This window comes from Natator depressus, chromosome 10, assembly GCF_965152275.1.
Source record: "Natator depressus isolate rNatDep1 chromosome 10, rNatDep2.hap1, whole genome shotgun sequence".
NCBI lineage: Eukaryota > Metazoa > Chordata > Testudines > Cheloniidae > Natator > Natator depressus.
In genome coordinates this window covers 36,253,527-36,267,917 of record NC_134243.1, presented here as the reverse complement: position 1 = coordinate 36,267,917, position 14,391 = coordinate 36,253,527, and the positions used below count along the sequence as shown (strand labels likewise).

Genomic DNA, 14,391 nt, shown 5'->3' with positions numbered 1-14,391 from the left:
AGCCTGAAGCTCCCCAGGGGGCTATGCTGGCTGAGTCAATCACCACCCCCTAGATTTTAAAACCAAGACAAAAAACAATAAAAGAATCCGAAATTAGATTTCCCTCCAGTTCTAATGATCTTATTTATTCTGACAGCAGTTCACATTAAATCCACAAATAGCAGCACTGATAAATAGTAGCAACCAGTACTACTAGCAAAACAAATGACAAAGTGGGAATACCGTGGGCCTGGCCCTGCATGTTCCTGCAACGCCCTCGGCCCTTCAGTTGGAGGGTTCTCATTTCTCAGGATGTTTGATGGCATCATTCTAACAAGTCTCTTACCAGAGTAATCTGGCTATGGGATCATGCTCACCACATGGGATATAAGGCTGGAAGTTTCAAAAGACCCCAGTGGAGCTGGACGCCCATCTCCCATTGGATTTGAATGGAAAGTGTGTGCCTAACCCCTTAGCTCCCCTTTGAAGATCCACTGCAGGATAAGCAAAGGTCTCTATGGTCCAGCAGACACAAATGTCAGAACGACCAAAATATGTGATCAGATAATAAAATCATAATGATAATAATGCTGATAGGCGAATGGCAATCTTATCTACTGAAAGTCAATTTCTGCTGCTTATATTTGAATTCTTAGGTGCCCTCTGCTTTCACCCCAGCTCTTCCCTTCCCCATCAGAGGGTCTAGATTCTAGAGTACTGTTTCTCAGGTCAGGGAAGGGGGTCTCTGGAGACGCTCCCTCCACTGCTGGAAGGGGAGAAAAAAAACGAACTCAACTCCATAAATATTCAGTGTAATTATGCTGTGGTTTCTTCCTCCTTAGGCTCAATAAAAAAACCATTCAACGTTCTCCGTCCTTATGCAAGCAAACACCCCACTACAGTCAATGGGCCAAGTTCTGAGTGGTGCAGAGCATCTGTATTTCCCATTGACTTGAATGGGGGAGTAAAAGTCCTCCAGATCTTGCCCACTGGGACTAAGCTTTGTTCATTTTACCTACGTTTACCATCAAGCACCCTTCTGGCCTTACTAATAAATGACAACACAGAAGCATCCTCCCACCCAGACTAATGGTATACCCTGTGCACATTTTCTCATGGCTCCTTTCTCTGCGCATCCCTGTCTCTGAGCTTCCTGATCTGTTTCAGACAAAACACCTTGGAACACAGCATGGCAGAGTGCTGTGGGAGGGGAAGGAAGTGAGGCAGGGGAGAGAGGGTACAGTGTACCCTGAAGGGATGGCTTCCTGAATTTACTAGTGGCAACAAACATCAGAAGCCTGTGGAGATACAGATTCAAGGTGGGGCACAACGGTTATCATTGAGGCAGGAGCATCAGGTCGTTAAGGCACAGTCATGGGATCTGGAAGATCATAGTTCTAAGCCCAGCTCTGCTACAGATCTCCTGTGTCACCTTGAGCTAGTTACTTCATGCCTGTGTGCCTCGATTCCCCCAGCTGAAAACACAGGGAGAAGAATATGATGCCAACCAAACTCACAAGGATGTAACAAGGCTTAACTCATTATTGTCTGTAAGTCACCTTGAGATCCTCCAATGGAAGGTGCTACCTAAACCCAATGTTGTTATTATTTTAACGTGCTGAGCAGATGGAGACCAGCAATCAAAGCCACAGCTGAGTAGGCTGGTCAGAGCCTATCCTGGCTCCACAAGCAGATGTATCAACTGCTGAGAAACAACAACTTCCTTTTTTCTTGTGTTTCCCCCCGAGTTAACTGGGGTTTAGTCTGGGATTCCTATTACGTTTGTGGCCAGCCCTTCTGGAGACAACTACATCCTTGATGTTGGTTGAGTATGAAATGTATAAAACCACTGGTGATTTTGTTTATTTTGATTCCAATCTTTCAATCATTCAAAATTCTGGGAAGATGAAGATATGTTACTGGGATGAAGTTTTCAATCAAAAACAAACTCCAGTCTGTGTGACGATTAGTTGTAAAACCAGCCAATTGAAAGGAAAGGATTCCTTCCTGCATTTATATCCTACCTTGGATTTGGCATTCACTACCTCTCTTGCCATTTATTTAACAGGAGCTCCCAGGAAAGATAATGATACATACAACTCCTGCGATAGTTGCAGGGAAAGTAAACCCACATGCACGCACACAGTCAGCCCTCAACACAAACTTGATACTGCTCTGGAATGTAGAAAATTGCAAACGATACTTTAATGCCACAATCATTCAACCTTAACTTCAGCCATGGGAACTACTAGGATATACAGAGAGAGAGCATATCCAACAAGTGATGTGATTAGAAACCAAGTTATATATATGAAAACTTCAGGTCAGATAGAGTCATCCCTCACTTGTCTCCACCAAATGAGGCAAGGAATGCCATTAGAATCTATAAGCTAATAGACCCAAGGTCAGCAGAAAGCTTACAGCTCCACCATAGGGACTGATATACTAGAGAGACAGTGGAACATGTAGTCTCATGGGGGTGAGTTTATGGGAGTGGGAGGGTGTTGGAGAAGAGGAATCTAATTTCTCTGCTTAAAGACATTCCACTGCTCATTTCAGTGCACTATTACCCGTCCTCTTGGGGAAGGCACAAGTTAACGAGTTTGCAGATTGGAGAGGAACCATTTTAGTTTAAGCCAAGAGACTGTCATACTGAAGCATCACTGAGGAACACAAAGCCCGTGAAGAGTAGCTCCATGCCAATTACGTAATCTATGAGACCATGTAAAACAGTTTCAGAGGTTCCCTAGCAGGAAGGAACGTTTAGCTGAATGCCAGCCTGCTAATTTTTCTTCTAACAGATCCCAGTAAAATACTTATCCTAACACCATCCACATTCAGCTGCTTTGACTTATATTACGGGACCAGGACCTTGGTAGCTCAAGATCTTTTAAAACACCTTTGCACCTTCCTCCAGAATTGCATTGTGCACCAATCAGCTGCAGACAGGACTACAGTGAGTGGCTATCTGATGCATAGCAATTCCATCCAACAACTAATACAGGAGACACAAGGGGACAAAACAGACACAAACAAAATAAACCTGTTAGCACACTAAAAATGCCACAGAGTTGTGACAAACCCACAAATGCAATATCCCATCCATAAGGAGACTGGCTCTTGCAGCTATTGGAGGCATTGCTTAAGGAGCTAGGCTTTAAACCCTAGCTCTCAGAAGGAATTCTGGAGTCAGGCTTAATACAACTTTGTGCCGCTTTCTCTTCTGCTGAGCCAAAGGGTTAAGATCTGAAAGACTCAGCAGTGGCAGAAAGAGGGCTGGTCAGGTTTCAGGAGCTTCCTGCTCCGGTTTCAAGTCTTGTCTTCCTTCCTTCCTTCCTTGCTGTCTCCCTGTGTAGTCAGTATTTCCGGAAGCCAAGGAGTAAAGCAATTTGCCTCATCATCGCCACGGAGGTAGTTTCAGGTTTTAACCATCATTCTCCAAAAGAAAAAGGGCTGCGCTAGACAGGTGCCAGCTAAAGGCAGATACTGTCATTCTGCTTCTTGGAAAGTTGCCGTACTACTGACTCCCGCCACCCACCCTCCCCCAAATGGTCTGAAATTCCCCCGGTCCTGAAAAGCCAAAGCTCCAAGAGATCTGGATCTTGTACATTTCCTTATAGCCCTTCCCCAAACTCCACCCGAAGCCCAACTGAAAACAGACAGACCACAGAGGAAAGGGCAGGAGGAAAAGAGACACTAACAAGGAGGAACTGCTAGGACCCTCCTTTATATTTGTGCCATTATTCATGATGCTGCCCGCCCCTGAGGCTTAGAACAGCATCTGAGTTCTTGTCCACCAAATGACCCCTCTTCCTTTCAAACCCACTTGTTCCAGGAATCCTCATCTCCTTATCCTTGTGCATCAGCTCTCCAAATCCCCTCTTCCCTAAAGTCTTGGGGTTTGGCTACCTCAGGGTACGCCAGCACTATGCAGACAATCCCAGCACAGCTATGGCGCTGGCATAACCCATAGCGTAGCTGCAGCTCAAAGCAACAGAAAGGATTTTCCATCAGTGTAGGAACACCACTGCCCTGAACGAGGGTAGCTACATAGGTGGAAGCATTCTTCTGTTGACATAGCCGCACCTACCCTGGGAGGTAGATGGCATAGCTACATTGGACAGGGGTGTGGCTATTCCACATCCTGACCAATGAAGCTATGTTGTCCTAACTTTTAAGCATAGCTCAAGCATCAGACTAAACTCTTTGGGGCAGGGAATGTGCCTTTTACTCTATGTTTGTTAAGTGCCATGTAATTTTATAGTTATAAATAGCAAATCTCTGCTCTGCTGTCTAACACCTGGAGGGAGCAATGAAATGGGACAGAAGCACATAGCTCACTTTAATGTGTGGATAAGACACCAAGGGCAATGGTCAAAGGGAGAATCTATTCAACTCTATGGGGAAAAAAACTGGCAGCATGTGACCTCCAGAAGAAGGAGGAGAACACAGATACCCGCAATGGAGACAGAGGTAAGAAACCGTTTTCAGGCTCTCTGCACAGGTACTACGGCGGAGAATGATTTGGAAGGGTCATCTGAGGGAAGGGATCAGAAGGAGAGCCCATCGACTGGAAGGCATGGGATGCATTGTCCTAGGGATGAAGGTTCCATGACCACCCCTCCCAAGAGGAGGAGACAGGTGGTGGTAGTCGGGGACTCCCTCCTAAGGGGCACGAAGTCATCCATCTGCCATCCAGCCTGGGAGACTCGAGAAGCGTGCTGCTTGCCTGGAGCTAGAATTTAGGATGTGACAGAGTCTGCCGAAACTGATTAAGCCCTTGGACTGCTACCCCTTCTTACTTCTCCATGAGAGCACCAATGATACTGCCAAGAATGACCTTGAGCAGGTCACTGCAGACTATGTAGCTTTGGGAAGAAGGATAAAGGAGTTTGAGGCACAAGTCATGTTCTTGTCCATCCTCCCTGTTGAAGGAAAAGGCCCAGTTAGGGACCGTTGAATTATGCAAGTAAATGCATGGTTGCACACGTGGTGTTGGAGAGAGGGCTTTGGATTCTTCAACCATCGGATGTTGTTCCAGGAAGAAGGATTGCTAGGAAGAGTTGGGATACACCAAACAAAAAGAGGAAAGAGCATGTTCGCAGGCAGGTTTGCTAACCTAGTGAGGAGGGCTTTAAAGTAGGTTTGCAGGGGGATGGAGACCTAAGCCTGAGGTAAGTGGGGAAGTGGGATACCAGGAGGAAACACAAGGAGGAGGGTGCAACAGGGGAGGCCTCCTGATTCATACTGAGAAAGTAGGGCAATCGGCTAGTTTTCTTAGGTGCCTGTATACGAACACAAGAAGCCGGGGAAACAAACAGGAAGAACTGGAATTCCTGGCACAGTCAAGGAACTATGATGTGATTGAAATAACAGAGACGTGATGGGGTGACTCACATGATGGGAGCACTATCATGGATGGATATAAACTGTTCAGGAAGGACAGGCAAAGGAAAAAAGGTGGAGGAGTTGCACTGTATGTAAGGGAGCAGTATGATTGTTCAGAGCTCCAGTGTGAAACTGGAGAAAAGCCTGTTGAGAGTCTTTGAGTTACGTTTAGAAGCGAGGGCAACAAGGGTGATGTCGTGGTGGGCGTCTGCTACAAACCACCAGACCAGGAGGATAAGGTAGACTAATCTTTCTTCGGACAACTAACAGAAATTTCCAGATCGCAGGCCCTGGTTCTCATGGGAGTCTTCAATCACCCTGATAGCTGCTGGGAGAGCAATGCAGCAGTGCACAGACAACCCAGGAAGTTTTTGGAGTGTTGGGGACAACTTCCTCGTGCAAGTGCTGGAGGAACCAACTGGGGGCTGTGCTCCTCTTGACCTGCTGCTCACAAACAGGGAAGAATTGGTAGGGGAAGTAGAAGTGGGTAGAAACCTGGGCAGCAGTGATCATGAGATGGTCAAGTTCAGGATCATGACAAAAGGAAGAAAGGAGAGCAGAAGAATATGGACCCTGGACTTCAGAAAAGCAGACTCTGACTCCCTCAGGGAACTGACGGACAGGATCCCTGAGAAGGCTAATATGAGGGGGAAAGGAGTCCAGGAGAGCTGGCTGTATTTGAAAGAAGCCTTATTGAGGGCACAGGAACAAACCATTCCGATTTGCAGAGTAGAGAATAGCAAATATGGCAGGCGACCAGCTTGACTTAACAGAGAAATCTTTGGTGAGCTTAAACACAAAAAGGAAGCTTACAAGAAGTGGAAACTTGGACAGATGACTAGGGAGGAGTATAAAAATATTGCTTGAGTATGCAGGGGTGTAATCAGGAAGGCCAAAGCACAATTGGAGATGCAGCTAGCAAGGGATGTGAAGGATAACAAGAAGGGTTTCTACAGGTTTGTTAGCAACAGGAAGAAAGACAGGGAATGTATGGAACCCTTACTGAATGGGGGAGGCAACTTAGTGACAGATGTACTCGATTCTTTTTTTGCCTCAGTCTTCACGGATAAGGTCAGTTCCCAGACTGCTGCACGGGGCAGCACAGTATGGGGAGGAGGTGAGCAGCCCTCAGTGGTGAAAGAACAGGTTAAGGACTATTCAGAAAAGCTGGATATGCACAAGCCTATGGGGCCAGATGCAATGCATCCAAGGGTGCTGAGGGAGTTGGCTGATGTGATTGCAGAGCCACTATCTCTGAAAACTCGTGGTGATCAGGGGTGGTCCTGGACGATTAGAAAAAGGCAAATATAGTGCTCATCTTTAAAAAAGGGAACAAGGAGAATCTGGGGAACTACAGACTGGTCAACCTCACCTCAGTCCCTGGAAAATCATGGAGCAGGTCCTCAAGGAATCCATTTTTTAGCACTTGGAGGCGAGGAAGGTGATCAGGAACAGTCAACATGGAATCACCAAGGACAAGTCATATCTGACCAAACTGATTGCCTCGCCAGGCCAACCAGAACTCCCAGAAGGACGGCACGAAGCCCACATCCTCCAGCAAGCTGTTGTTAAAATGCCAATAGGCTGGCCCCGGCCTCTCTGCGCAGAGAGAGGCTATCATGGTGGCGAGATGGTGATCCAAAAACGGGGCCGGTCGGACGCTGGAGGAATGGGCCCGTGAAAGATGGAAGCGTGACAAGTAGATGCGGTCCAACCAGGAGTGGCGCAACCGATGGGCCTCCACCTGGACAAAGGTGAACGTAGAGACATCGTTCGGGTGGTGGTTGTGCCAGATGTCCACCAGGGAGTAGTGGTCGACAATCTCCTGGAGGACATCCGCGGCGGCCGGGCACTGCTCGGTCCCGCTCCTCGAGGGTGGTGTTAAAGTCCCCGCCCAGGACCAGGCACTCGCGAGGATCCAAGGAGCCGAGGAAGGCAGACGCCTGCTGATAGAAATGCAGCTGCTCTGGGCCCGATGTCGGGGTATAAACATCAACAAGGTTGAGCATGAGCCCCTCCATACGGACCCGGAGGTGCAGCAGGCAGCCCGGCACAGCCTCGGCCACCCCGAGCACCTCAGGCCGTAGGTCGGGGGAGAACAGGGTAGCCATTCCGGCTGTATGAACTGTGAGATGGCTAAAGTAGACCCTGTCCCCCGACTCCAGCTGCCAGCTATCTTCGGCGGCCGGATCTGTATGGGTCTCCTGCAGGAAAACCACAGAGTACCCCCCGTCCCGAAGGAAGGGGAACACCTGGCACCTGCGGAGACCCATCCTACAGACCCAGGTAGTCAACGTTGCAAAGATGATGGGTACCATGAGGAGGGCTGGGGGGGATCCTCGCTGGCAGGGACACTCACGGTCCCCATTGGGCCACGTAGCAAACCATGACCTACCCCACAGGTGAGCAAGGAGTCATGGAAGCCGTGCACCTGCTGGTAGGCTGCGGCAGCCTGCTTCCCAGTCTTTTTACTGTCCCCCATAAGGGTCCTCGCGGCCTGGAGGATTTGATGAGGATAGGGATGGGGTTGGCATCAGGGTCAGGGCAGGGGTCAGGAACAGGGGCAGGGAGGGGGCAGAAGCGGGATCCTGGGCCCCAGTAGCCAAGCTGCTGGGAGGTGGCCCCTCTCGGTCTGGCTCAGAGGTCTGGGGCGTGGGAAGGGGGTCCCCAGTGATGCCGGGCTCAGGCTCTATGGCGGGTGTGACAGCCACAGCATCAGGAGGTGGATGACCTTCAGTGGGGCCCCTGCCCAGGAAGGAGGTGGGTTGCCCCGCACCATCAAGGAATACCCCTTGTGACTTGGGTCCCAGCCGCGAGGCGCTGGCCGTCGCTTCAGTAGGCTTGCCGGCCGTCAGCGGGGTGCCACCTGCGGCCGGGCACATGGAAGAGTCATGGGGACCCTCGGAGACAGGAGTGGAAGAAACGGTTAGAGGGAGGGAGCATGGGGAAAGGGGGGCTGGGGTGAGGTCGCCCAGATGGAGGCCCGCTGGCAGAGGATTGTCCTCCCCCTGGGTGACCGAGGTCAAACCCAGGGCCTTGATCTCCTCGTAGATGGAAGGGAGATTGCCTTCCACCACCCTGGGATTCTCCCTGCCAGCACCTGATGTTAAGGGGGCAGGAGGGGTTTCAGATGTTAAGGGGGCAGGAGGGGCTCCATGGGAGGGGATTCCAGTGGAGGGGTGGCGCTTCTCTCCGGTGCTGCCACGTCTTCCCCAGCCGGCACCGGTGGATGGAACATACCCGTGGGCAAGGCAGAAGGCTCGGCATCAGTGCCCTCCTTCCTGGTCTTCCGGGGGGCCTCTGCACTGGATGGAAGGAGCGGAGCTTGAGCCTTCCGCTTGTCCCGCTTCCCCTGTATTAGGGCCCAGCCCTCCATGGCATCATCTGGGTGCTGGCTAACAGGGGTCGGGTTGGGGAGCAGGGGCGATGGCTCAGGGACTCAGGGAGGTAATGGTGGGGCAGCATGAGGGAGGGAAGATTCCCCTGGGGCGGGCCCTCTCCTATGCCTGGCGGTATCCCCGCCGCACCCTCCTCCACAGGCCCCGCCATACTGCAGGTAGCAGAGGCAGGGCTCTCCCGCTCGTCTGGGCCTATTGCGGGAGGTACCGCTTGGGCCCAAGCAGGAGCAGTGGTGGGCTGGGAAGGAGGAGGGGCGGATCCGGATGCCTGGCAGCCAGTGGCGCTGGAGATGATGGGGCCGGTGCCCTGCTGGGGCTCGGGGATCCCGGACGCTCCTCCGTGCCGGGCCAAGGGGTAGTCCCTCCAGACATGCCCCATCGCCTGGCAGAGGTAGCACCGGGCCTCCCCCGTGGAGTAGTGCACGTGGTAGTGGGCCCCCTTATAGGAGACCAGGAAGGACCCCTCGAGCTCCTCTCTGTCACGTGCCGCCGGCGGCAGTTGAAGCTGCACCTGCCGGCGGAACGAGAGGACGTGACGGAGGGTGGAGTCTTTGTAGCCCAGGGAGAGAGGGCTAACAATGGAGATGGGTTTCCTCAGGCCAGAGAGGGCAGGTAACAGGGCGGCATTGGGAAGGAAGGGAGAGACGGAGGTCAGGACTATTCGGACACCCAGGTCCTCTAGCGGCTCCAGGGGGATGAACACACCCCCCACCACCAGGCCCTTCTCCACCGCCTCCTGGGCGGTGGCCTCCGATGCTAGGAAGAAGATGACTTTTCCATACATTTTGGAGGTTGCTATGATGGCCGTGGGCCCCACCACCCTTGCCAACGCCCGCACGTAGGCTTCCACGTGGGACGAGGCGGGCACCAGGAGGCAATGGACACTGTGCTTCCTGGTCAAGGTCGGGAAGGGGCCCCGGCCACTATAGATGGTAGCAGAGGCGGTGGGCGGGAGAGATGATGTAGCAGCAGGTGGCGGGGCTGCCGCCACCTGGGCATATGCCCTGGGGGCCAGAGGAGGGGCACCTGCAGAGCTGGTGGAGGGAGCAGCGGGGAGGGACGCTGCGGCCGGTGATGGGGCCGCGGCAGTGGGGGCAGCCTCTGCCATGGAGGGCCTGGTCTTTTTGGCAGGGACTTACCCTTCTCTTTGCCCTGGCCCTTCCTGCCAGTTGGGGGGGCTCCCCCAGAGTCAGAAGGGGCGAGGGACGTGGCAGCAGCGGAGGTCACCCCGTTGCCCGCTGCTGCCGGTGCCCCAGCAGGGGCGGCAGCAGGTGGTTCAGCAGCGACAGTTCAGGTAGAAGCTGGGGGGGTGACGGGGGAGCAGGTGGGGGAGGGGCAGCGGGATCCACCCGAGGGGTCCCACTCACTGTGTCACCCGCCATAATGAGCAGGAAGGGAGGGGAAGGGAGAGGAAACACCGAAGGGAGGAGGGGAAAGGAGGGGACAGGTCAACCACTCCTTCCTGCTAGGCTGCAGGCAGGGGAGGAGGGCGCTAGAAGGGGAGGGCTGGATGGTGGGGGGTATCAAGGGCTTGTGGGGGGTCAGTCACTGACTCTGGATGGGAATCCAGCTCCTCTAGCTGCACTAGGAGAGGGGGGGTTATAACAACATTGGGGGGTGCAGTGAGACAGGGGTCAAACTCAAACAGGGGAGGGCATAAGCGCATGGGAGCAGGCACGGGCGCATGGAGCGAGGAGCTAAGCAGGGCAGGGGGGAACGACACAGGGAGGGGGACAAGCAGGCTGAAGGTAGGACAGGGAAACCAAGGGGCTAGCTTCAGAGGCTCGGGTGGGGCAAACAAACAAAAGCTGCAGAGGGAAAAGGGCAGGGCAGGCAAACAAACTGGAGCTAGCAAGGGGCTGAGGCAAAAAAGGGGGGGAAGCAAAGGCTGCAAGGGGAAAGGGGTGACTGCTGTAGCGGTGGGGGGGACAATCCAAGGGGTGGGGGGGCATGTGCGCCCATGTGTGCTTGCAAAAAAGTCAATGTTTGGGCTGGCTGCTGCTTCTGGCCCAAATGGTGGAAATGGGCGTGGCAGGCCAGGCAAGCAGCTGAGTCCCAGAGGCAGGAGCTTGAGGCAGATGGTAAGTGGAGATGGTGGAGGGGGCAACGGTGGTGGTGGGGGTTGGGTGGGACACCGATGGACTAGGGGGCAGACTCCATTCCACACCCCCTATGTCCCCACAAACACAGTCAAAACTCCCACAACAAGAGCACACTTTGAAAGTTACTCTGTCCTCGATGGCCCCCTCCACGGTGGTCTGCAGAGTCTCTGCACACTTCCCCAACAGCAGAAGGTCCTCTTCGTCTTCCTCCTCTAGGCTCCAGCAGCTCCTGGGCAGCAAGGACAGCAGCAGCTCCAGCAACTCCAGGTGGCAGTCCGGTGGCCAGGCAGGCAGAAAGGACCCCTCTCAGGTGGTGGTGATGGTGTCCATGGCAGCAGCTGGGCTGAAGCAGGGGTCCCTCACTCCCCTCCTCTGGGGAGCAGGCCAGCAGCCCCCCCGACAAGGGGCTGTAGCTGGAGCAGCAGCAACCGAAGGTGGGGGGTCCAGCAGCCAGCCAGCAACCAGGCAGCAGAGAAGGGGGAAGGATGTCTGGCCCAGCCAGGGGAGTAGCTGGAGCAACAGCAGCAGCAGGGAGAGCCCAGGGCCTAGCAGCAGGAGCCCTCTACCTCCCACTTCCCTCTAGGCCAGAGAGCAGATATATTAGTCCCAGACTAAGTAGATCTGTTTTCCCTGGGTAAGGTAACAGGGGCACCTGAGTTTAAAAAGGACATCACTTCAGTTTGTGGCATGCATGCGAGGAGCTGGGAGCAAGAGGCACTAGGAGCTGAGAGTGGGAAGGTGTACTGCTGGAGAACTGAGGAGTACAAGCATTATCAGACACCAGGAGAAAGGTCCTGTGGTCAGGAAAAAGATGTCGGGAGGAAGCCATAGGGAAGTAGCTGTCATGCAGCTGTTACAGGAGGCACTCTAGACAGCTACAGTCCACAGGGCCCTGGGCTGGAACCCGGAGTAGAGAGCAGGCCCGGGTTACCCCCAAACCTCCCAATTCCTGATCAGACACAGGAGGAGTTGACCTGGACTGTGGGTTCCACCAGAGGGGAAGGTCTCTGGGCTGTTCCACGACCCACATGGTGGATCAGCAGAGACTGCGGGGATTGTTCTTCCTTTTCCCCATGCTGGCCAGCGATGAGGTTATCTGAGTAAAACAGCAGATTTGAGCCACGAAAGTGGCCAAATTGTGGGCTGCTGTGAATCTCTGAGGCGAGCAAATCCGCCAATAAGTGCAGGACCCACCAAGGTAGAGCAGGAACTTTGTCACAGTGCATAGAAAACTGGCTAGATCATCAGGCTCAACGGGTAGTGATCAACGGCTCAGTGTCTAGTTGGCAGCCGGTATCAAGCAGAGTGCCAAGGGGTTGGTCCTGGGCCTGGTTTTGTTCAACATTTTCATTAATGATCTGGATGATCGAATGGATTACACCCTCAGCAAGTTCGCAGATGACACTAAGCTGCGGGGAGAGGTAGATAACGTGGAGCAGTGGTGGGCAACTGCTGCTTCCCGCAGCTCCCATTGGCCAGGAACGGTGAAGCGCGGCCACTGGGAGCTTCTGGGGGCCATGCCAGCAGTCAATGTCAGCAAAATGTCCCACAGCCCGCAATCAGATTACCCTGATGGGCCGCATGTTGCCCACCACTGCGCTGGAGTGTAGGGATAGGGTCCAGAGTGACCTAGAAATATTGGAGGATTGGGCCAAAAGAAATCTGATGAAGTTCAACAAGGACAAGTGCAGAGTCCTGCATTTAGGATGAAAGAATCCCATGCACCGCTACAGGCTGGGGACCGACTCGCTTAGCAGCAGTTCTGCAGAAAAGGACCTGGGGATTACAGTGGACGAGAAGCTGGATATGAGTCAGTGTGCCCTTGTTGCCAAGAAGGCTAACAGCATATTGGGCTGCATTAGTAGGAGCACTGTCCGCAGATCGAGGGAAGTGATCATTCCGCTCTATTCAGCACTGGTGAGGGCACATCTGGAATATTGCGTCCGGTTTTGGGCCCCCCACTACAGAAAGGATGTCGACAAATTGGAGAGAGTCCAGCAGAGGGCAATGAAAATGATCAGGAGGCTGGGGCACATGACGTATGAGGAGAGGCTGAGGGAACTGGGCTTATCTAGTCTGCAGAAGAGAAAAATGAGGGGTGATTTGATAGCAGCCTTCAACTACCTGAAGGGGGGTTCCAAAGAGGATGGAGCTAGGCTGTTCTCCGTGGTGGCAGATGACAGAACAAGAAGCAATGGTCTCAAGTTGCAGTGGGGGAGGTCAGGTTGGATATTAGGAAAGACTTTTTCACTAGGAGGGTGGTGAAGCACTGGAATGGGTTACCTAGGAATCTCCATCCTTAGAGGTTTTTAAGGCCCGGCTTGACAAAGCCCTGGCTGGGATGATTTAGTTGGGGATGGTCCTGCTTTGAGCAGGGGATTGGACTAGATGACCTCCTGAGGTCTCTTCCAACCCTAATCTTCTATGGTTCTATAAATGTTGTCAATACTCTCTAGCAAAACTTCTTGGGTAAAGGTACAGCCTTCTCTCTGTTTGTATCTACCTTTGTGCAGCACCTTTTTGCACAACCACAACCCTCCCCATAAATAACTTAAATCTATTACTTATACAGTGAAACCCATAATCTGCAATATGAGATAGCATCAGAACTGTAGGGTTGTCTCTTCTTCCCTGGATGGATGCACGTAGCTCTCATTAATCTTAACAGGAGTTAGACGTATGCATCAAATAGAGGGTATATTCCTGAGCATTTACTGCATATTTGTATCATAGGCTCATAGACATGCAGGGCTGGACGGGATCTTGACCATTCATCAAGTCCAGCCCCCTGTGCTGAAGCAGGACCAAGTAAACCTAGACCAGCCCTAAGAGGTGTTTGTTCAACCTGTTCTTAATAACTTACAATGACGGGGATTCCACAACCTCCCTTGAAAGCCTAGTCCAGAACTTAACTACCCTTATAGCTAGAAAGTTTTTCCTCATTGCTAACCTAAATCTCACTGGCTGCAGAGTAGGCCCATTACTTCATGTCCTACTCTTGAACATGGAGAACAATCGATTCCTGTCCTCTTTATAACGGCCGTAACAGATTTGAAGACTACTATCAGGTCCCACTCAGTCTTCTTTTCCCAAGCTAATAATGCCCAGTCTTTCCTCATAGGTCAGGTGTTCTAAACCCTTTATCAGTTTTGTTGCTCTTCTCTGGAATCTCTCTGCAATTTGTCCATATCCTTCCTAAAACATGAGGCCCAGAACTGGACACAGTACTACAGCTGAGGCCTCACCAGAGCTGAGTAGAGCAGGACAACTACCTCCCACATCTTACATACAGCACTCCTGTTAATACACCCCAGAATGAAATTTGCCATTTTTGCAACTGCATCATATATGTGTTGGGTGATGTGCCTACCACGTAACGTGGTCTGAACTTGTTCTAAAGCAGGGATCCAGAGGAAGCAAGTGGTACAGTTTTAACTAAGATTTCACAGGGGAAAAGTTACCAGCATTCAACAAAAAGTGCTCTGTACCCCTCTGACACTAAAAAGGCACAGAAAGTCAGAGAC

At 52.4% G+C, this 14,391-nt stretch overlaps 1 protein-coding gene across 6 annotated transcripts in view; it reads right to left on the bottom strand.

The window, feature by feature from the left end:
* Window positions 1–14,391, bottom strand: part of LOC141995026 (ankyrin repeat and fibronectin type-III domain-containing protein 1-like) — a 559,159-nt gene that overhangs the window by 204,039 nt on the left and 340,729 nt on the right. The window lies entirely within an intron of this gene.